At 54.9% G+C, this 21,165-nt stretch overlaps 1 protein-coding gene across 1 annotated transcript in view; it reads left to right on the top strand.

Annotated features, from left to right (window-relative positions):
* The window catches only part of LOC140399406 (rho guanine nucleotide exchange factor 3-like), a 930,630-nt gene that overhangs the window by 383,159 nt on the left and 526,306 nt on the right, over positions 1-21,165 (top strand). The gene's annotated exons all lie outside the window — the stretch shown is intronic.

The following is a 21,165-nucleotide window of genomic DNA, read 5'->3' as shown; positions in this document are numbered from 1 at the left end:
CTCTATCTCAGTGACTCTCTCTCTATCTCAGTGACTCTCTCTCTATCTCAGTGACTCTCTCTCTATCTCAGTGACTCTCTCTATCTCAGTGACTCTCTCTCTATCTCAGTGACTCTCTCTATCTCAGTGACTCTCTCTCTATCTCAGTGACTCTCTCTCTATCTCAGTGACTCTCTCTCTATCTCAGTGACTCTATCTCAGTGACTCTCTCTCTATCTCAGTGACTCTCTCTATCTCAGTGACTCTCTCTCTATCTCAGTGACTCTCTCTCTATCTCAGTGACTCTATCTCAGTGACTCTCTCTCTATCTCAGTGACTCTCTCTATCTCAGTGACTCTCTCTATCTCAGTGACTCTCTCTCTATCTCAGTGACTCTCTCTCTATCTCAGTGACTCTCTCTCTATCTCAGTGACTCTATCTCAGTGACTCTCTCTCTATCTCAGTGACTCTCTCTATCTCAGTGACTCTCTCTATCTCAGTGCTCTCTCTCTATCTCAGTGACTCTCTCTCTATCTCAGTGACTCTCTCTCTATCTCAGTGACTCTCTCTCTATCTCAGTGACTCTCTCTCTATCTCAGTGACTCTCTCTCTATCTCAGTGACTCTATCTCAGTGACTCTCTCTCTATCTCAGTGACTCTCTCTATCTCAGTGACTCTCTCTATCTCAGTGACTCTCTCTCTATCTCAGTGACTCTCTATCTCAGTGACTCTCTCTCTATCTCAGTGACTCTCTCTCTATCTCAGTGACTCTCTCTCTCTATCTCAGTGACTCTCTCTCTCTATCTCAGTGACTCTCTCTCTATCTCAGTGACTCTATCTCAGTGACTCTCTCTCTATCTCAGTGACTCTCTCTATCTCAGTGACCTCTATCTCAGTGACTCTCTCTCTATCTCAGTGACTCTCTCTCTATCTCAGTAGACTCTCTCTCTATCTCAGTGACTCTCTCTCTATCTCAGTGACTCTCTCTATCTCAGTGACTCTCTATCTCAGTGACTCTCTCTCTATCTCAGTGACTCTCTCTCTATCTCAGTGACTCTCTCTCTCTATCTCAGTGACTCTCTCTCTATCTCAGTGACTCTCTCTCTATCTCAGTGACTCTCTCTCTATCTCAGTGACTCTCTCTCTATCTCAGTGACTCTCTCTCTATCTCAGTGACTCTCTCTCTCTATCTCAGTGACTCTCTCTCTATCTCAGTGTCTCTCTATCTCAGTGACTCTATCTCAGTGACTCTCTCTCTATCTCAGTGACTCTTTCTCTATCTCAGTGACTCTCTCTCTATCTCAGTGTCTCTCTATCTCAGTGACTCTATCTCAGTGACTCTCTCTCTATCTCAGTGACTCTCTCTCTATCTCAGTGACTCTCTCTCTATCTCAGTGACTCTCTCTCTATCTCAGTGACTCTCTCTCTATCTCAGTGACTCTCTCTCTATCTCAGTGACTCTCTCTCTATCTCAGTGACTCTCTCTATCTCAGTGACTCTCTCTCTATCTCAGTGACTCTCTCTATCCAGTGACTCTCTCTCTATCTCAGTGACTCTCTCTCTATCTCAGTGACCTCTCTATCTCAGTGACTCTCTCTCTATCTCAGTGACTCTCTCTCTATCTCAGTGACTCTCTCTCTATCTCAGTGACTCTCTCTCTATCTCAGTGACTCTCTCTCTCTATCTCAGTGACTCTCTCTCTATCTCAGTGACTCTCTCTCTATCTCAGTGACTCTCTCTCTATCTCAGTGACTGACTCTCTATCTCAGTGACTCTCTCTATCTCAGTGACTCTCTCTCTATCTCAGTGACTCTCTCTCTATCTCAGTGACTCTCTCTCTATCTCAGTGACTCTCTCTCTATCTCAGTGACTCTCTATCTCAGTGACTCTCTCTCTATCTCAGTGACTCTCTCTCTATCTCAGTGACTCTCTCTCTATCTCAGTGACTCTTCTCTCTATCTCAGTGACTCTCTCTCTCTATCTCAGTGACTCTCTCTCTCTATCTCAGTTCCCCACTCTCTATCTCAGTGACTCTCTATCTCAGTGACTCTCTCTCTATCTCAGTGACTCTCTCTCTATCTCAGTGACTCTCTCTCTATCTCAGTGACTCTCTCTCTATCTCAGTGACTCTCTCTCTATCTCAGTGACTCTCTCTATCTCAGTGACTCTCTCTATCTCAGTGACTCTCTCTATCTCAGTGACTCTCTCTCTATCTCAGTGACTCTCTCTCTCTATCTCAGTGACTCTCTCTATCTCAGTGACTCTCTCTCTATCTCAGTGACTCTCTCTCTATCTCAGTGACTCTCTCTATCTCAGTGACTCTCTCTCTATCTCAGTGACTCTCTCTCTATCTCAGTGACTCTCTCTCTATCTCAGTGACTCTCTCTCTATCTCAGTGACTCTCTCTCTCTATCTCAGTGACTCTCTCTCTATCTCAGTGACTCTCTCTCTATCTCAGTGACTCTCTCTCTATCTCAGTGACTCTCTCTCTATCTCAGTGACTCTCTCTATCTCAGTGACTCTCTCTATCTCAGTGACTCTCTCTCTCTCTATCTCAGTGACTCTCTCTCTCTCTCAGTGACTCTCTCTCTCTATCTCAGTGTCTCTCTCTCTCTATCTCAGTGACTCTCTCTCTATCTCAGTGACTCTCTCTCTATCTCAGTGACTCTCTCTCTATCTCAGTGACTCTCTCTCTATCTCAGTGACTCTCTCTCTCTATCTCAGTGACTCTCTCTCTATCTCAGTGACTCTCTCTCTATCTCAGTGACTCTCTCTCTCTATCTCAGTGACTCTCTCTCTATCTCAGTGACTCTCTCTCTATCTCAGTGACTCTCTCTCTATCTCAGTGACTCTCTCTCTATCTCAGTGACTCTCTCTCTATCTCAGTGACTCTATCTCAGTGACTCTCTCCTATCTCAGTGACTCTCTCTCTATCTCAGTGACTCTCTCTCTATCTCAGTGACTCTCTCTCTATCTCAGTGACTCTCTCTCTATCTCAGTGACTCTCTCTCTCTAGCTCAGTGACTCTCTCTCTATCTCAGTGACTCTCTCTCTATCTCAGTGACTCTCTCTCTATCTCAGTGACTCTCTCTATCTCAGTGACTCTCTCTCTATCTCAGTGACTCTCTCTATCTCAGTGACTCTCTCTATCTCAGTGACTCTCTCTCTCTCTCTATCTCAGTGACTCTCTCTCTATCTCAGTGACCTCTCTCTCTATCTCAGTGTCTCTCTCTCTATCTCAGTGACTCTCTCTCTATCTCAGTGACTCTCTCTCTATCTCAGTGACTCTCTCTCTATCTCAGTGACTCTCTCTCTATCTCAGTGACTCTCTCTCTATCTCAGTGACTCTCTCTCTATCTCAGTGACTCTCTCTCTCTATCTCAGTGACTCTCTCTATCTCAGTGACTCTCTCTCTATCTCAGTGACTCTCTCTCTATCTCAGTGACTCTCTCTCTATCTCAGTGACTCTCTCTCTATCTCAGTGACTCTCTCTCTATCTCAGTGACTCTCTCTCTATCTCAGTGACTCTCTCTCTCTAGCTCAGTGACTCTCTCTCTCTATCTCAGTGACTCTCTCTCTATCTCAGTGACTCTCTCTCTATCTCAGTGACTCTCTCTCTATCTCAGTGACTCTCTCTCTATCTCAGTGACTCTCTCTATCTCAGTGACTCTCTCTCTCTCTATCTCAGTGACTCTCTCTCTATCTCAGTGACTCTCTCTCTCTATCTCAGTGTCTCTCTCTCTATCTCAGTGACTCTCTCTCTATCTCAGTGACTCTCTCTCTCTCTATCTCAGTGACTCTCTCTCTATCTCAGTGACTCTCTCTCTATCTCAGTGACTCTCTCTCTATCTCAGTGACTCTCTCTCTATCTCAGTGACTCTCTCTCTATCTCAGTGACTCTCTCTCTATCTCAGTGACTCTCTCTCTATCTCAGTGACTCTCTCTCTCTCTATCTCAGTGACTCTCTCTATCTCAGTGACTCTCTCTCTATCTCAGTGACTCTCTCTCTATCTCAGTGACTCTCTCTCTATCTCAGTGACTCTCTCTCTATCTCAGTGACTCTCTCTCTATCTCAGTGACTCTCTCTCTATCTCAGTGACTCTCTCTATCTCAGTGACTCTCTCTCTATCTCAGTGACTCTCTCTCTATCTCAGTGACTCTCTCTCTATCTCAGTGACTCTCTCTATCTCAGTGACTCTCTCTCTCTATCTCAGTGACTCTCTCTCTATCTCAGTGACTCTCTCTCTATCTCAGTGACTCTCTCTCTATCTCAGTGACTCTCTCTCTATCTCAGTGACTCTCTCTCTCTATCTCAGTGACTCTCTCTATCTCAGTGACTCTCTCTATCTCAGTGACTCTCTCTCTATCTCAGTGACTCTCTCTATCTCAGTGACTCTCTCTCTATCTCAGTGACTCTCTCTCTATCTCAGTGACTCTCTCTCTATCTCAGTGACTCTCTCTCTATCTCAGTGACTCTCTCTCTATCTCAGTGACTCTCTCTCTCTATCTCAGTGACTCTCTCTCTATCTCAGTGACTCTCTCTCTATCTCAGTGACTCTCTCTCTATCTCAGTGACTCTCTCTCTCTATCTCAGTGACTCTCTCTCTATCTCAGTGACTCTCTCTCTATCTCAGTGACTCTCTCTCTCTATCTCAGTGACTCTCTCTCTCTATCTCAGTGACTCTCTCTCTCTATCTCAGTGACTCTCTCTATCTCAGTGACTCTCTCTCTATCTCAGTGACTCTCTCTCTATCTCAGTGACTCTCTCTCTATCTCAGTGACTCTCTCTCTATCTCAGTGACTCTCTCTCTCTATCTCAGTGACTCTCTCTCTATCTCAGTGACTCTCTCTCTCTATCTCAGTGACTCTCTCTCTCTCTATCTCAGTGACTCTCTCTCTATCTCAGTGACTCTCTCTCTATCTCAGTGACTCTCTCTCTCTCTATCTCAGTGACTCTCTCTCTCTATCTCAGTGACTCTCTCTCTCTATCTCAGTGACTCTCTCTCTCTATCTCAGTGACTCTCTCTCTATCTCAGTGACTCTCTCTCTCTATCTCAGTGACTCTCTCTCTCTATCTCAGTGACTCTCTCTCTATCTCAGTGACTCTCTCTCTCTCTATCTCAGTGACTCTCTCTCTCTATCTCAGTGACTCTCTCTCTATCTCAGTGACTCTCTCTCTCTCTATCTCAGTGACTCTCTCTCTCTATCTCAGTGACTCTCTCTCTCTATCTCAGTGACTCTCTCTCTCTATCTCAGTGACTCTCTCTCTCTATCTCAGTGACTCTCTCTCTATCTCAGTGACTCTCTCTCTCTATCTCAGTGACTCTCTCTCTATCTCAGTGACTCTCTCTCTATCTCAGTGACTCTCTCTCTATCTCAGTGACTCTCTCTCTCTATCTCAGTGACTCTCTCTCTATCTCAGTGACTCTCTCTCTATCTCAGTGACTCTCTCTCTATCTCAGTGACTCTCTCTCTCTATCTCAGTGACTCTCTCTCTCTATCTCAGTGACTCTCTCTCTCTATCTCAGTGACTCTCTCTCTATCTCAGTGACTCTCTCTCTATCTCAGTGACTCTCTCTCTATCTCAGTGACTCTCTCTCTATCTCAGTGACTCTCTCTCTATCTCAGTGACTCTCTCTCTCTATCTCAGTGACTCTCTCTCTATCTCAGTGACTCTCTCTCTATCTCAGTGACTCTCTCTCTCTCTATCTCAGTGACTCTCTCTCTCTATCTCAGTGACTCTCTCTCTATCTCAGTGACTCTCTCTCTCTATCTCAGTGACTCTCTCTCTATCTCAGTGACTCTCTCTCTATCTCAGTGACTCTCTCTCTATCTCAGTGACTCTCTCTCTATCTCAGTGACTCTCTCTCTATCTCAGTGACTCTCTCTCTATCTCAGTGACTCTCTATCTCAGTGACTCTCTCTCTATCTCAGTGACTCTCTCTCTATCTCAGTGACTCTCTCTCTATCTCAGTGACTCTCTCTCTATCTCAGTGACTCTCTCTCTATCTCAGTGACTCTCTCTCTCTCTATCTCAGTGACTCTCTCTCTCTATCTCAGTGACTCTCTCTCTCTATCTCAGTGACTCTCTCTCTATCTCAGTGACTCTCTCTCTATCTCAGTGACTCTCTATCTCAGTGACTCTCTCTCTATCTCAGTGACTCTCTCTCTATCTCAGTGACTCTCTCTCTATCTCAGTGACTCTCTCTCTATCTCAGTGACTCTCTCTCTATCTCAGTGACTCTCTCTCTCTCTATCTCAGTGACTCTCTCTCTATCTCAGTGACTCTCTCTCTCTATCTCAGTGACTCTCTCTCTCTATCTCAGTGACTCTCTCTCTATCTCAGTGACTCTCTCTCTATCTCAGTGACTCTCTCTCTATCTCAGTGACTCTCTCTCTATCTCAGTGACTCTCTCTCTATCTCAGTGACTCTCTCTCTATCTCAGTGACTCTCTCTCTATCTCAGTGACTCTCTCTCTATCTCAGTGACTCTCTCTCTCTCTATCTCAGTGACTCTCTCTCTCTATCTCAGTGACTCTCTCTCTCTATCTCAGTGACTCTCTCTCTCTATCTCAGTGACTCTCTCTCTATCTCAGTGACTCTCTCTCTATCTCAGTGACTCTCTCTCTCTATCTCAGTGACTCTCTCTCTATCTCAGTGACTCTCTCTCTATCTCAGTGTCTCTCTCTCTATCTCAGTGACTCTCTCTCTCTATCTCAGTGACTCTCTCTCTATCTCAGTGACTCTCTCTCTATCTCAGTGACTCTCTCTCTATCTCAGTGACTCTCTCTCTATCTCAGTGACTCTCTCTATCTCAGTGACTCTCTATCTCAGTGACTCTCTCTCTCTATCTCAGTGACTCTCTCTCTATCTCAGTGACTCTCTCTCTATCTCAGTGACTCTCTCTCTATCTCAGTGACTCTCTCTATCTCAGTGACTCTCTCTCTATCTCAGTGACTCTCTCTATCTCAGTGACTCTCTCTCTATCTCAGTGACTCTCTCTCTATCTCAGTGACTCTCTCTATCTCAGTGACTCTCTATCTCAGTGACTCTCTCTCTCTATCTCAGTGACTCTCTCTCTATCTCAGTGACTCTCTCTCTATCTCAGTGACTCTCTCTCTATCTCAGTGACTCTCTCTCTATCTCAGTGACTCTCTCTCTATCTCAGTGACTCTCTCTCTATCTCAGTGACTCTCTCTATCTCAGTGACTCTCTCTCTATCTCAGTGACTCTCTCTATCTCAGTGACTCTCTCTCTATCTCAGTGACTCTCTCTCTATCTCAGTGACTCTCTCTCTCTATCTCAGTGACTCTCTCTCTCTATCTCAGTGACTCTCTCTCTATCTCAGTGACTCTCTCTATCTCAGTGACTCTCTCTCTATCTCAGTGACTCTCTCTATCTCAGTGACTCTCTCTCTATCTCAGTGACTCTCTCTCTATCTCAGTGACTCTCTCTATCTCAGTGACTCTCTATCTCAGTGACTCTCTCTCTCTATCTCAGTGACTCTCTCTCTATCTCAGTGACTCTCTCTCTATCTCAGTGACTCTCTCTATCTCAGTGACTCTCTATCTCAGTGACTCTCTCTCTCTATCTCAGTGACTCTCTCTCTATCTCAGTGACTCTCTCTCTATCTCAGTGACTCTCTCTCTATCTCAGTGACTCTCTCTATCTCAGTGACTCTCTCTCTATCTCAGTGACTCTCTCTATCTCAGTGACTCTCTCTCTATCTCAGTGACTCTCTCTCTATCTCAGTGACTCTCTCTCTCTATCTCAGTGACTCTCTCTCTATCTCAGTGACTCTCTCTCTATCTCAGTGACTCTCTCTCTATCTCAGTGACTCTCTCTCTGTCTCAGTGACTCTCTCTCTCTATCTCAGTGACTCTCTCTCTATCTCAGTGACTCTCTCTCTATCTCAGTGACTCTCTCTCTATCTCAGTGACTCTCTCTATCTCAGTGACTCTCTCTCTATCTCAGTGACTCTCTCTCTATCTCAGTGACTCTCTCTCTATCTCAGTGACTCTCTCTCTATCTCAGTGACTCTCTCTCTATCTCAGTGACTCTCTCTCTATCTCAGTGACTCTCTATCTCAGTGACTCTCTCTCTATCTCAGTGACTCTCTATCTCAGTGACTCTCTATCTCAGTGACTCTATCTCAGTGACTCTCTCTCTATCTCAGTGACTCTCTCTCTATCTCAGTGACTCTCTCTATCTCAGTGACTCTCTCTCTCTATCTCAGTGACTCTCTCTCTATCTCAGTGACTCTCTCTCTATCTCAGTGACTCTCTCTCTATCTCAGTGACTCTCTCTCTCTATCTCAGTGACTCTCTCTCTCTATCTCAGTGACTCTCTCTCTATCTCAGTGACTCTCTCTCTATCTCAGTGACTCTCTCTCTATCTCAGTGACTCTCTCTCTGTCTCAGTGACTCTCTCTCTCTATCTCAGTGACTCTCTCTCTATCTCAGTGACTCTCTCTCTATCTCAGTGACTCTCTCTCTATCTCAGTGACTCTCTCTATCTCAGTGACTCTCTCTCTATCTCAGTGACTCTCTCTCTATCTCAGTGACTCTCTCTCTATCTCAGTGACTCTCTCTCTATCTCAGTGACTCTCTCTCTATCTCAGTGACTCTCTATCTCAGTGACTCTCTCTCTATCTCAGTGACTCTCTATCTCAGTGACTCTCTATCTCAGTGACTCTCTATCTCAGTGACTCTCTATCTCAGTGACTCTCTCTCTCTATCTCAGTGACTCTCTCTCTCTATCTCAGTGACTCTCTCTCTATCTCAGTGACTCTCTATCTCAGTGACTCTCTCTCTCTATCTCAGTGACTCTCTCTCTCTATCTCAGTGACTCTCTCTCTATCTCAGTGACTCTCTATCTCAGTGACTCTCTCTCTCTATCTCAGTGACTCTCTCTCTCTATCTCAGTGACTCTCTCTCTATCTCAGTGACTCTCTATCTCAGTGACTCTCTCTCTATCTCAGTGACTCTCTCTCTATGTCAGTGACTCTCTCTCTATCTCAGTGACTCTCTCTCTATCTCAGTGACTCTCTCTCTGTCTCAGTGACTCTCTCTCTCTATCTCAGTGACTCTCTCTCTATCTCAGTGACTCTCTCTCTATCTCAGTGACTCTCTCTCTATCTCAGTGACTCTCTCTATCTCAGTGACTCTCTCTCTATCTCAGTGACTCTCTCTCTATCTCAGTGACTCTCTCTCTATCTCAGTGACTCTCTCTCTATCTCAGTGACTCTCTCTCTATCTCAGTGACTCTCTCTCTCTATCTCAGTGACTCTCTCTCTATCTCAGTGACTCTCTCTATCTCAGTGACTCTCTCTCTCTATCTCAGTGACTCTCTCTCTATCTCAGTGACTCTCTCTATCTCAGTGACTCTCTCTCTCTATCTCACTGACTCTCTCTATCTCACTGACTCTCTCTCTATCTCAGTGACACTCTCTCTATCTCAGTGACTCTCTCTCTCTATCTCAGTGACTCTCTCTCTATCTCAGTGACTCTCTCTCTATCTCAGTGACTCTCTCTCTATCTCAGTGACTCTCTATCTCAGTGACTCTCTATCTCAGTGACTCTCTATCTCAGTGACTCTCTCTCTCTATCTCAGTGACTCTCTCTCTCTATCTCAGTGACTCTCTCTCTATCTCAGTGACTCTCTATCTCAGTGACTCTCTCTCTATCTCAGTGACTCTCTCTCTATCTCAGTGACTCTCTCTCTATCTCAGTGACTCTCTCTCTCTATCTCAGTGACTCTCTCTCTCTCTATCTCAGTGACTCTCTCTCTCTATCTCAGTGACTCTCTCTCTATCTCAGTGACTCTCTCTCTCTATCTCAGTGACTCTCTCTCTATCTCAGTGACTCTCTGAGTTCCTTACCGGACATGTTGTCTGTTCCCCGGAAGTGACGACAGAATGCTGGGCCCGCCCCCCTCCGATTGGCCGGGAAGATGTGGGCGGGGCATGTGATTGAGACACAGAGCCCGGCCCAAACAATGAGCGCGAGGGGCGGAGCCAGAGGTAACCCCGCCCCACCCATTGTAACGTCATTGCAGCGTCACTGCCGGCATACCTGTGACAATATTGATCCAGGTGGGGGTCCCCCTCCCAGTGTGAAGCTGCTGTCGGGAGGTGTGGGTCCCTCTCCCAGTTTGAAGCTGCTGTCGGGAGGTGTGGGTCCCCCTCCCAGTTTGAAGCTGCTGTCGGGAGGTGTGGGTCCCTCTCCCAGTGTGAAGCTGCTGTCGGGAGGTGTGGGCCCCTCTCCCAGTTTGAAGCTGCTGTCGGGAGGTGTGGGTCCCCCTCCCAGTTTGAAGCTGCTGTCGGGAGGTGTGGGCCCCTCTCCCAGTTTGTAGCTGCTGTCGGGAGGTGTGGGTCCCTCTCCCAGTGTGAAGCTGCTGTCGGGAGGTGTGGGCCCCTCTCCCAGTTTGAAGCTGCTGTCGGGAGGTGTGGGTCCCCCTCCCAGTTTGAAGCTGCTGTCGGGAGGTGTGGGCCCCTCTCCCAGTTTGTAGCTGCTGTCGGGAGGTGTGGGTCCCCCTCCCAGTGTGAAGCTGCTGTCGGGAGGTGTGGGCCCCTCTCCCAGTTTGAAGCTGCTGTCGGGAGGTGTGGGTCCCCCTCCCAGTTTGAAGCTGCTGTCGGGAGGTGTGGGTCCCTCTCCCAGTTTGTAGCTGCTGTCGGGAGGTGTGGGTCCCCCTCCCAGTTCGAAGCTGCTGTCGGGAGGTGTGGGTCCCTCTCCCAGTGTGAAGCTGCTGTCGGGAGGTGTGGGTCCCCCTCCCAGTGTGAAGCTGCTGTCGGGAGGTGTGGGTCCCTCTCCCAGTTTGGAGCTGCTGTCGGGAGGTGTGGGTCCCCCTCCCAGTGTGAAGCTGCTGTCGGGAGGTGTGGGTCCCTCTCCCAGTGTGAAGCTGCTGTCGGGAGGTGTGGGTCCCTCTCCCAGTGTGAAGCTGCTGTCGGGAGGTGTGGGTCCCCCTCCCAGTTTGACGCTGTTGTCGGGAGGTGTGGGTCCCTCTCCCAGTGTGAAGCTGCTGTCGGGAGGTGTGGGTCCCTCTCCCAGTTTGACGCTGTTGTCGGGAGGTGTGGGTCCCTCTCCCAGTTTGAAGCTGCTGTCGGGAGGTGTGGGTCCCTCTCCCAGTTTGGAGCTGCTGTCGGGAGGTGTGGGTCCCTCTCCCAGTTTGAAGCTGCTGTCGGGAGGTGTGGGTCCCTCTCCCAGTGTGAAGCTGCTGTCGGGAGGTGTGGGTCCCTCTCCCAGTTTGAAGCTGCTGTCGGGAGGTGTGGGTCCCCCTCCCAGTGTGAAGCTGCTGTCGGGAGGTGTGGGTCCCTCTCCCAGTGTGAAGCTGCTGTCGGGAGGTGTGGGTCCCTCTCCCAGTTTGACGCTGTTGTCGGGAGGTGTGGGTCCCTCTCCCAGTGTGAAGCTGCTGTCGGGAGGTGTGGGTCCCTCTCCCAGTTTGACGCTGTTGTCGGGAGGTGTGGGTCCCTCTCCCAGTGTGAAGCTGCTGTCGGGAGGTGTGGGTCCCTCTCCCAGTTTGTAGCTGCTGTCGGGAGGTGTGGGTCCCCCTCCCAGTGTGAAGCTGCTGTCGGGAGGTGTGGGTCCCTCTCCCAGTTTGAAGCTGCTGTCGGGAGGTGTGGGTCCCTCTCCCAGTGTGAAGCTGCTGTCGGGAGGTGTGGGTCCCTCTCCCAGTGTGAAGCTGCTGTCGGGAGGTGTGGGTCCCCCTCCCAGTGTGAAGCTGCTGTCGGGAGGTGTGGGTCCCTCTCCCAGTTTGACGCTGTTGTCGGGAGGTGTGGGTCCCTCTCCCAGTGTGAAGCTGCTGTCGGGAGGTGTGGGTCCCTCTCCCAGTGTGAAGCTGCTGTCGGGAGGTGTGGGTCCCCCTCCCAGTGTGAAGCTGCTGTCGGGAGGTGGGGGTCCCTCTCCCAGTTTGTAGCTGCTGTCGGGAGGTGGGGGTCCCTCTCCCAGTTTGATGCTGCTGTCGGGAGGTGGGGGTCCCTCTCCCAGTTTGTAGCTGCTGTCGGGAGGTGTGGGTCCCCCTCCCAGTTTGAAGCTGCTGTCGGGAGGTGTGGGTCCCCCTCCCAGTTTGAAGCTGCTGTCGGGAGGTGTGGGTCCCTCTCCCAGTTTGAAGCTGCTGTCGGGAGGTGTGGGTCCCCCTCCCAGTGTGAAGCTGCTGTCGGGAGGTGTGGGTCCCCCTCCCAGTTTGAAGCTGCTGTCGGGAGGTGTGGGTCCCCCTCCCAGTGTGAAGCTGCTGTCGGGAGGTGTGGGCCCCTCTCCCAGTTTGAAGCTGCTGTCGGGAGGTGTGGGTCCCTCTCCCAGTGTGAAGCTGCTGTCGGGAGGTGTGGGTCCCTCTCCCAGTTTGAAGCTGCTGTCGGGAGGTGTGGGTCCCCCTCCCAGTGTGAAGCTGCTGTCGGGAGGTGTGGGTCCCTCTCCCAGTGTGAAGCTGCTGTCGGGAGGTGTGGGTCCCCCTCCCAGTGTGAAGCTGCTGTCGGGAGGTGTGGGTCCCTCTCCCAGTTTGAAGCTGCTGTCGGGAGGTGTGGGTCCCTCTCCCAGTGTGAAGCTGCTGTCGGGAGGTGTGGGTCCCTCTCCCAGTTTGAAGCTGCTGTCGGGAGGTGTGGGTCCCTCTCCCAGTGTGAAGCTGCTGTCGGGAGGTGTGGGCCCCTCTCCCAGTTTGAAGCTGTTGTCGGGAGGTGTGGGTCCCTCTCCCAGTGTGAAGCTGCTGTCGGGAGGTGTGGGTCCCCCTCCCTCTCCCAGTTTGAAGCTGTTGTCGGGAGGTGTGGGTCCCCCTCCCAGTGTGAAGCTGCTGTCGGGAGGTGTGTGTCCCTCTCCCAGTTTGAAGCTGCTGTCGGGAGGTGTGGGTCCCTCTCCCAGTGTGAAGCTGCTGTCGGGAGGTGTGGGTCCCCCTCCCAGTGTGTAGCTGCTGTCGGGAGGTGTGGGTCCCCCTCCCTCTCCCAGTGTGAAGCTGTTGTCGGGAGGTGTGGGTCCCTCTCCCAGTGTGAAGCTGCTGTCGGGAGGTGTGGGTCCCCCTCCCAGTTTGAAGCTGCTGTCGGGAGGTGTGGGTCCCTCTCCCAGTGTGAAGCTGCTGTCGGGAGGTGTGGGTCCCCCTCCCAGTGTGAAGCTGCTGTCGGGAGGTGTGGGTCCCTCTCCCAGTTTGAAGCTGCTGTCGGGAGGTGTGGGTCCCTCTCCCAGTTTGAAGCTGCTGTCGGGAGGTGTGGGTCCCTCTCCCAGTGTGAAGCTGCTGTCGGGAGGTGTGGGTCCCTCTCCCAGTTTGAAGCTGCTGTCGGGAGGTGTGGGTCCCCCTCCCAGTGTGAAGCTGCTGTCGGGAGGTGTGGGTCCCTCTCCCAGTTTGAAGCTGCTGTCGGGAGGTGTGGGTCCCTCTCCCAGTGTGTAGCTGCTGTCGGGAGGTGTGGGTCCCTCTCCCAGTTTGAAGCTGCTGTCGGGAGGTGTGGGTCCCTCTCCCAGTGTGTAGCTGCTGTCGGGAGGTGTGGGTCCCTCTCCCAGTGTGAAGCTGCTGTCGGGAGGTGTGGGTCCCTCTCCCAGTTTGAAGCTGCTATCGGGAGGTGTGGGTCCCTCTCCCAGTTTGAAGCTGCTGTCGGGAGGTGTGGGTCCCTCTCCCAGTTTGAAGCTGCTGTCGGGAGGTGTGGGTCCCCCTCCCAGTGTGTAGCTGCTGTCGGGAGGTGTGGGTCCCCCTCCCAGTTTGAAGCTGCTGTCGGGAGGTGTGGGTCCCCCTCCCTCTCCCAGTTTGAAGCTGTTGTCGGGAGGTGTGGGTCCCCCTCCCTCTCCCAGTTTGAAGCTGTTGTCGGGAGGTGTGGGTCCCCCTCCCAGTGTGAAGCTGCTGTCGGGAGGTGTGGGTCCCTCTCCCAGTTTGAAGCTGCTGTCGGGAGGTGTGGGTCCCTCTCCCAGTGTGAAGCTGCTGTCGGGAGGTGTGGGTCCCTCTCCCAGTGTGTAGCTGCTGTCGGGAGGTGTGGGTCCCTCTCCCAGTTTGAAGCTGCTGTCGGGAGGTGTGGGTCCCTCTCCCAGTGTGAAGCTGCTGTCGGGAGGTGTGGGTCCCTCTCCCAGTTTGAAGCTGCTGTCGGGAGGAGTGGGTCCCTCTCCCAGTTTGAAGCTGCTGTCGGGAGGTGTGGGTCCCCCTCCCAGTGTGAAGCTGCTGTCGGGAGGTGTGGGTCCCTCTCCCAGTTTGAAGCTGCTGTCGGGAGGTGTGGGTCCCTCTCCCAGTGTGTAGCTGCTGTCGGGAGGTGTGGGTCCCTCTCCCAGTGTGAAGCTGCTGTCGGGAGGTGTGGGTCCCTCTCCCAGTGTGTAGCTGCTGTCGGGAGGTGTGGGTCCCTCTCCCAGTTTGAAGCTGCTGTCGGGAGGTGTGGGTCCCTCTCCCAGTGTGAAGCTGCTGTCGGGAGGTGTGGGTCCCTCTCCCAGTTTGAAGCTGCTGTCGGGAGGTGTGGGTCCCTCTCCCAGTGTGAAGCTGCTGTCGGGAGGTGTGGGTCCCTCTCCCAGTTTGAAGCTGCTGTCGGGAGGTGTGGGTCCCTCTCCCAGTGTGTAGCTGCTGTCGGGAGGTGTGGGTCCCTCTCCCAGTGTGAAGCTGCTGTCGGGAGGTGTGGGTCCCTCTCCCAGTTTGAAGCTGCTGTCGGGAGGTGTGGGTCCCCCTCCCAGTGTGAAGCTGCTGTCGGGAGGTGTGGGTCCCTCTCCCAGTGTGAAGCTGCTGTCGGGAGGTGTGGGTCCCCCTCCCAGTGTGAAGCTGCTGTCGGGAGGTGTGGGTCCCCCTCCCAGTGTGAAGCTGCTGTCGGGAGGTGTGGGTCCCCCTCCCAGTGTGAAGCTGCTGTCGGGAGGTGTGGGTCCCCCTCCCAGTGTGAAGCTGCTGTCGGGAGGTGTGGGTCCCTCTCCCAGTTTGAAGCTGCTGTCGGGAGGTGTAGGTCCCTCTCCCAGTGTGTAGCTGCTGTCGGGAGGTGTGGGTCCCCCTCCCAGTGTGAAGCTGCTGTCGGGAGGTGTGGGTCCCTCTCCCAGTTTGAAGCTGCTGTCGGGAGGTGTGGGTCCCCCTCCCAGTGTGAAGCTGCTGTCGGGAGGTGTGGGTCCCCCTCCCAGTGTGAAGCTGCTGTCGGGAGGTGTGGGTCCCTCTCCCAGTGTGTAGCTGCTGTCGGGAGGTGTGGGTCCCTCTCCCAGTGTGTAGCTGCTGTCGGGAGGTGTGGGTCCCTCTCCCAGTGTGTAGCTGCTGTCGGGAGGTGTGGGTCCCCCTCCCAGTTTGAAGCTGCTGTCGGGAGGTGGGGGTCCCTCTCCCAGTGTGAAGCTGCTGTCGGGAGGTGTGGGTCCCCCTCCCAGTTTGAAGCTGCTGTCGGGAGGTGTGGGTCCCCCTCCCAGTGTGAAGCTGCTGTCGGGAGGTGTGGGTCCCCCTCCCAGTTTGAAGCTGTTGTCGGGAGGTGTGGGTCCCTCTCCCAGTGTGAAGCTGCTGTCGGGAGGTGTGGGTCCCCCTCCCAGTTTGGAGCTGCTGTCGGGAGGTGTGGGTCCCTCTCCCAGTGTGAAGCTGTTGTCGGGAGGTGTGGGTCCCCCTCCCAGTGTGAAGCTGCTGTCGGGAGGTGTGGGTCCCCCTCCCAGTGTGAAGCTGCTGTCGGGAGGTGTGGGTCCCCCTCCCAGTTTGTAGCTGCTGTCGGGAGGTGTGGGTCCCCCTCCCAGTTTGAAGCTGCTGTCGGGAGGTGTGGGTCCCTCTCCCAGTTTGAAGCTGCTGTCGGGAGGTGTGGGTCCCCCTCCCAGTTTGAAGCTGCTGTCGGGAGGTGTGGGTCCCCCTCCCAGTTTGAAGCTGCTGTCGGGAGGTGTGGGTCCCCCTCCAAGTGTGTAGCTGCTGTCGGGAGGTGTGGGTCCCTCTCCCAGTTTGAAGCTGCTGTCGGGAGGTGTGGGTCCCCCTCCCAGTTTGAAGCTGCTGTCGGGAGGTGTGGGTCCCCCTCCCAGTTTGAAGCTGCTGTCGGGAGGTGTGGGTCCCCCTCCCAGTGTGAAGCTGCTGTCGGGAGGTGTGGGTCCCTCTCCCAGTTTGTAGCTGCTGTCGGGAGGTGTGGGTCCCCCTCCCAGTGTGAAGCTGCTGTCGGGAGGTGTGGGTCCCCCTCCCAGTTTGAAGCTGCTGTCGGGAGGTGTGGGTCCCCCTCCCAGTTTGAAGCTGCTGTCGGGAGGTGTGGGTCCCCCTCCCAGTGTGTAGCTGCTGTCGGGAGGTGTGGGTCCCTCTCCCAGTTTGAAGCTGCTGTCGGGAGGTGTGGGTCCCCCTCCCAGTTTGAAGCTGCTGTCGGGAGGTGTGGGTCCCCCTCCCAGTTTGAAGCTGCTGTCGGGAGGTGTGGGTCCCCCTCCCAGTGTGAAGCTGCTGTCGGGAGGTGTGGGTCCCCCTCCCAGTGTGAAGCTGCTGTCGGGAGGTGTGGGTCCCCCTCCCAGTGTGAAGCTGCTGTCGGGAGGTGTGGGTCCCTCTCCCAGTTTGAAGCTGCTGTCGGGAGGTGTGGGTCCCTCTCCCAGTGTGAAGCTGCTGTCGGGAGGTGGGGGTCCCTCTCCCAGTTTGAAGCTGCTGTCGGGAGGTGTGGGTCCCTCTCCCAGTGTGAAGCTGCTGTCGGGAGGTGTGGGTCCCTCTCCCAGTTTGAAGCTGCTGTCGGGAGGTGTGGGTCCCTCTCCCAGTTTGAAGCTGCTGTCGGGAGGTGTGGGTCCCTCTCCCAGTGTGAAGCTGCTGTCGGGAGGTGTGGGTCCCTCTCCCAGTGTGAAGCTGCTGTCGGGAGGTGGGGGTCCCTCTCCCAGTTTGAAGCTGCTGTCGGGAGGTGGGGGTCCCTCTCCCAGTTTGAAGCTGCTGTCGGAAGGTGGGGGTCCCTCTCCCAGTTTGAAGCTGCTGTCGGGAGGTGTGGGTCCCCCTCCCAGTGTGTAGCTGCTGTCGGGAGGTGTGGGTCCCTCTCCCAGTTTGAAGCTGCTATCGGGAGGTGTGGGTCCCCCTCCCAGTTTGAAGCTGCTGTCGGGAGGTGTGGGTCCCCCTCCCAGTTTGAAGCTGCTGTCGGGAGGTGTGGGTCCCCCTCCCAGTTTGAAGCTGCTGTCGGGAGGTGTGGGTCCCCCTCCCAGTTTGAAGCTGCTGTCGGGAGGTGTGGGTCCCCCTCCCAGTGTGAAGCTGCTGTCGGGAGGTGTGGGTCCCCCTCCCAGTGTGAAGCTGCTGTCGGGAGGTGTGGGTCCCTCTCCCAGTTTGAAGCTGCTGTCGGGAGGTGTGGGTCCCTCTCCCAGTGTGAAGCTGCTGTCGGGAGGTGGGGGTCCCTCTCCCAGTGTGAAGCTGCTGTCGGGAGGTGTGGGTCCCTCTCCCAGTTTGAAGCTGCTGTCGGGAGGTGTGGGTCCCTCTCCCAGTTTGAAGCTGCTGTCGGGAGGTGTGGGTCCCTCTCCCAGTGTGAAGCTGCTGTCGGGAGGTGTGGGTCCCCCTCCCAGTTTGAAGCTGCTGTCGGGAGGTGTGGGTCCCTCTCCCAGTGTGAAGCTGCTGTCCGGAGGTGTGGGTCCCTCTCCCTCTCCCAGTTTGAAGCTGCTGTCGGGAGGTGTGGGTCCCTCTCCCAGTGTGAAGCTGCTGTCGGGAGGTGGGGGTCCCTCTCCCAGTTTGAAGCTGCTGTCGGGAGGTGTGGGTCCCTCTCCCAGTTTGGAGCTGCTGTCGGGAGGTGTGGGTCCCCCTCCCAGTTTGAAGCTGCTGTCGGGAGGTGTGGGTCCCCCTCCCAGTGTGAAGCTGCTGTCGGGAGGTGTTGGTCCCTCTCCCAGTTTGAAGCTGCCGTCGGGAGGTGTGGGTCCCTCTCCCAGTGTGAAGCTGCTGTCGGGAGGTGTGGGTCCCTCTCCCAGTTTGAAGCTGCTGTCGGGAGGTGTGGGTCCCTCTCCCAGTGTGAAGCTGCTGTCGGGAGGTGTGGGTCCCTCTCCCAGTTTCAAGCTGCTGTCGGGAGGTGTGGGTCCCTCTCCCAGTTTAAAGCTGCTTTCGGGAGGTGTGGGTCCCTCTCCCAGTGTGAAGCTGCTGTCGGGAGGTGTGGGTCCCCCTCCCAGTGTGAAGCTGCTGTCGGGAGGTGTGGGTCCCTCTCCCAGTGTGAAGCTGCTGTCGGGAGGTGTGGGTCCCTCTCCCAGTTTGAAGCTGCTGTCGGGAGGTGTGGGTCCCTCTCCCAGTTTGAAGCTGCTTTCGGGAGGTGTGGGTCCCTCTCCCAGTTTGAAGCTGCTGTCGGGAGGTGTGGGTCCCTCTCCCAGTTTGAAGCTGCTGTCGGGAGGTGTGGGTCCCTCTCCCAGTGTGAATCTGCTGTCGGGAGGTGTGGGTCCCCCTCCCAGTGTGAAGCTGCTGTCGGGAGGTGTGGGTCCCCCTCCCAGTTTGAAGCTGCTGTCGGGAGGTGTGGGTCCCCTCTCCCAGTTTGAAGCTGCTGTCGGGAGGTGTGGGTCCCCCTCCCTGTTTGAAGCTGCTGTCGGGAGGTGGGGGTCCCCCTCCCAGTGTGAAGCTGCTGTCGGGAGGTGTGGGTCCCTCTCCCAGTTTGAAGCTGCTGTCGGGAGGTGTGAGTCCCTCTCCCAGTGTGAAGCTGCTGTCGGGAGGTGTGAGTCCCTCTCCCAGTGTGAAGCTGCTGTCGGGAGGTGTGGGTCCCTCTCCCAGTGTGAAGCTGCTGTCGGGAGGTGTGGGTCCCTCTCCCAGTTTGAAGCTGCTGTCGGGAGGTGTGGGTCCCCCTCCCAGTTTGAAGCTGCTGTCGGGAGGTGTGGGTCCCCCTCCCAGTTTGGAGCTGCTGTCGGGAGGTGTGGGTCCCTCTCCCAGTTTGAAGCTGCTGTCGGGAGGTGTGGGTCCCTCTCCCAGTTTGGAGCTGCTGTCGGGAGGTGTGGGTCCCTCTCCCAGTTTGAAGCTGCTGACGGGAGGTGTGGGTCCCTCTCCCAGTTTGGAGCTGCTGTCGGGAGGTGTGGGTCTCTCTCCCAGTTTGTAGCTGTTGTCGGGAGGTGTGGGTCCCTCTCCCAGTTTGGAGCTGCTGTCGGGAGGTGTGGGTCCCTCTCCCAGTTTGGAGCTGCTGTCGGGAGGTGTGGGTCCCTCTCCCAGTTTGTAGCTGTTGTCGGGAGGTGTGGGTCCCTCTCCCAGTTTGAAGCTGCTGTCGGGAGGTGTGGGTCCCCCTCCCAGTTTGAAGCTGCTGTCGGGAGGTGTGGGTCCCTCTCCCAGTTTGAAGCTGCTGTCGGGAGGTGTGGGCCCCTCTCCCAGTTTGAAGCTGCTGTCGGGAGGTGTGGGTCCCTCTCCCAGTTTGAAGCTGCTGTCGGGAGGTGTGGGTCCCTCTCCCAGTTTGGAGCTGCTGTCGGGAGGTGTGGGTCCCTCTCCCAGTTTGAAGCTGCTGTCGGGAGGTGTGGGTCCCTCTCCCAGTTTGGAGCTGCTGTCGGGAGGTGTGGGTCCCTCTCCCAGTTTGAAGCTGCTGTCGGGAGGTGTGGGTCCCCCTCCCTCTCCCAGTTTGAAGCTGCAGTCGGGAGGTGTGGGTCCCTCTCCCAGTTCGAAGCTGCTGTCGGGAGGTGTGGGTCCCTCTCCCAGTTTGGAGCTGCTGTCGGGAGGTGTGGGTCCCTCTCCCAGTGTGAAGCTGCTGTCGGGAGGTGTGGGTCCCCCTCCCAGTTTGAAGCTGCTGTCGGGAGGTGTGGGTCCCTCTCCCAGTTTGAAGCTGCTGTCGGGAGGTGTGGGTCCCCCTCCCAGTGTGAAGCTGCTGTCGGGAGGTGTGGGCCCCTCTCCCAGTTTGAAGCTGCTGTCGGGAGGTGTGGGTCCCTCTCCCAGTTTGAAGCTGCTGTCGGGAGGTGTGGGTCCCCCTCGCAGTGTGAAGCTGCTGTCGGGAGGTGTGGGCCCCTCTCCCAGTTTGAAGCTGCTGTCGGGAGGTGTGGGTCCCCCTCCCAGTGTGAAGCTGCTGTCGGGAGGTGTGGGTCCCTCTCCCAGTTTGAAGCTGCTGTCGGGAGGTGTGGGTCCCCCTCCCAGTTTGAAGCTGCTGTCGGGAGGTGTGGGTCCCTCCCAGTTTGTAGCTGCTGTCGGGAGGTGTGGGTCCCCCTCCCAGTTTGAAGCTGCTGTCGGGAGGTGTGGGTCCTCCTCCCAGTTTGAAGCTGCTGTCGGGAGGTGTGGGTCCCTCCCAGTTTGTAGCTGCTGTCGGGAGGTGTGGGTCCCCCTCCCAGTTTGAAGCTGCTGTCGGGAGGTGTGGGTCCCCCTCCCAGTTTGAAGCTGCTGTCGGGAGGTGTGGGTCCCTCTCCCAGTTTGAAGCTGCTGTCGGGAGGTGTGGGTCCCTCTCCCAGTGTGAAGCTGCTGTCTGGACGTGTGGGCCCCTCTCCCAGTTTGAAGCTGCTGTCGGGAGGTGTGGGTCCCTCTCCCAGTTTGAAGCTGCTGTCGGGAGGTGTGGGTCCCTCTCCCAGTGTGAAGCTGCTGTCGGGAGGTGTGGGCCCCTCTCCCAGTGTGAAGCTGTTGTCGGGAGGTGTGGGTCCCTCTCCCAGTGTGAAGCTGCTGTCGGGAGGTGTGGGTCCCCCTCCCTCTCCCAGTTTGAAGCTGCTGTCGGGAGGTGTGGGTCCCCCTCCCAGTTTGTAGCTGCTGTCGGGAGGTGGGGGTCCCTCTCCCAGTTTGGAGCTGCTGTCGGGAGGTGTGGGTCCCTCTCCCAGTTTGAAGCTGCTGTCGGGAGGTGTGGGTCCCTCTCCCAGTGTGAAGCTGCTGTCGGGAGGTGTGGGCCCCTCTCCCAGTTTGAAGCTGTTGTCGGGAGGTGTGGGTCCCCCTCCCAGTTTGAAGCTGTTGTCGGGAGGTGTGGGTCCCCCTCCCAGTGTGAAGTTGCTGTCGGGAGGTGTGGGTCCCTCTCCCTCTCCCTCTCCCAGTTTGAAGCTGTTGTCGGGAGGTGTGGGTCCCCCTCCCAGTTTGAAGCTGTTGTCGGGAGGTGGGGGTCCCCCTCCCAGTGTGAAGTTGTTGTCGGGAGGTGTGGGTCCCCCTCCCAGTTTGAAGCTGCTGTCGGGAGGTGTGGGTCCCCCTCCCAGTGTGAAGCTGCTGTCGGGAGGTGTGGGTCCCTCTCCCAGTTTGAAGCTGCTGTCGGGAGGGTCCCGGGCGCTGGTTGAGGGAGAGGGGTTGCTGGGGGGGTGAGTTTGTGATCTGGATGGGTCCCGGTGTTCCGCGGGAGCGGGAATACCTTGCGGCACGTTCGGGTCCCAGTTTCTGGAACCCACCTCTTCATTCCCCTGAGGAAGGAGCAGCGCTCCGAAAGCGAGTGATTCCAAACAAACCTGTTGGACTTTAACC

Source organism: Scyliorhinus torazame, chromosome 22 (genome assembly GCF_047496885.1).
Source record: "Scyliorhinus torazame isolate Kashiwa2021f chromosome 22, sScyTor2.1, whole genome shotgun sequence".
NCBI lineage: Eukaryota > Metazoa > Chordata > Chondrichthyes > Carcharhiniformes > Scyliorhinidae > Scyliorhinus > Scyliorhinus torazame.
This window is presented reverse-complemented; position numbering and strand designations above follow the sequence as displayed.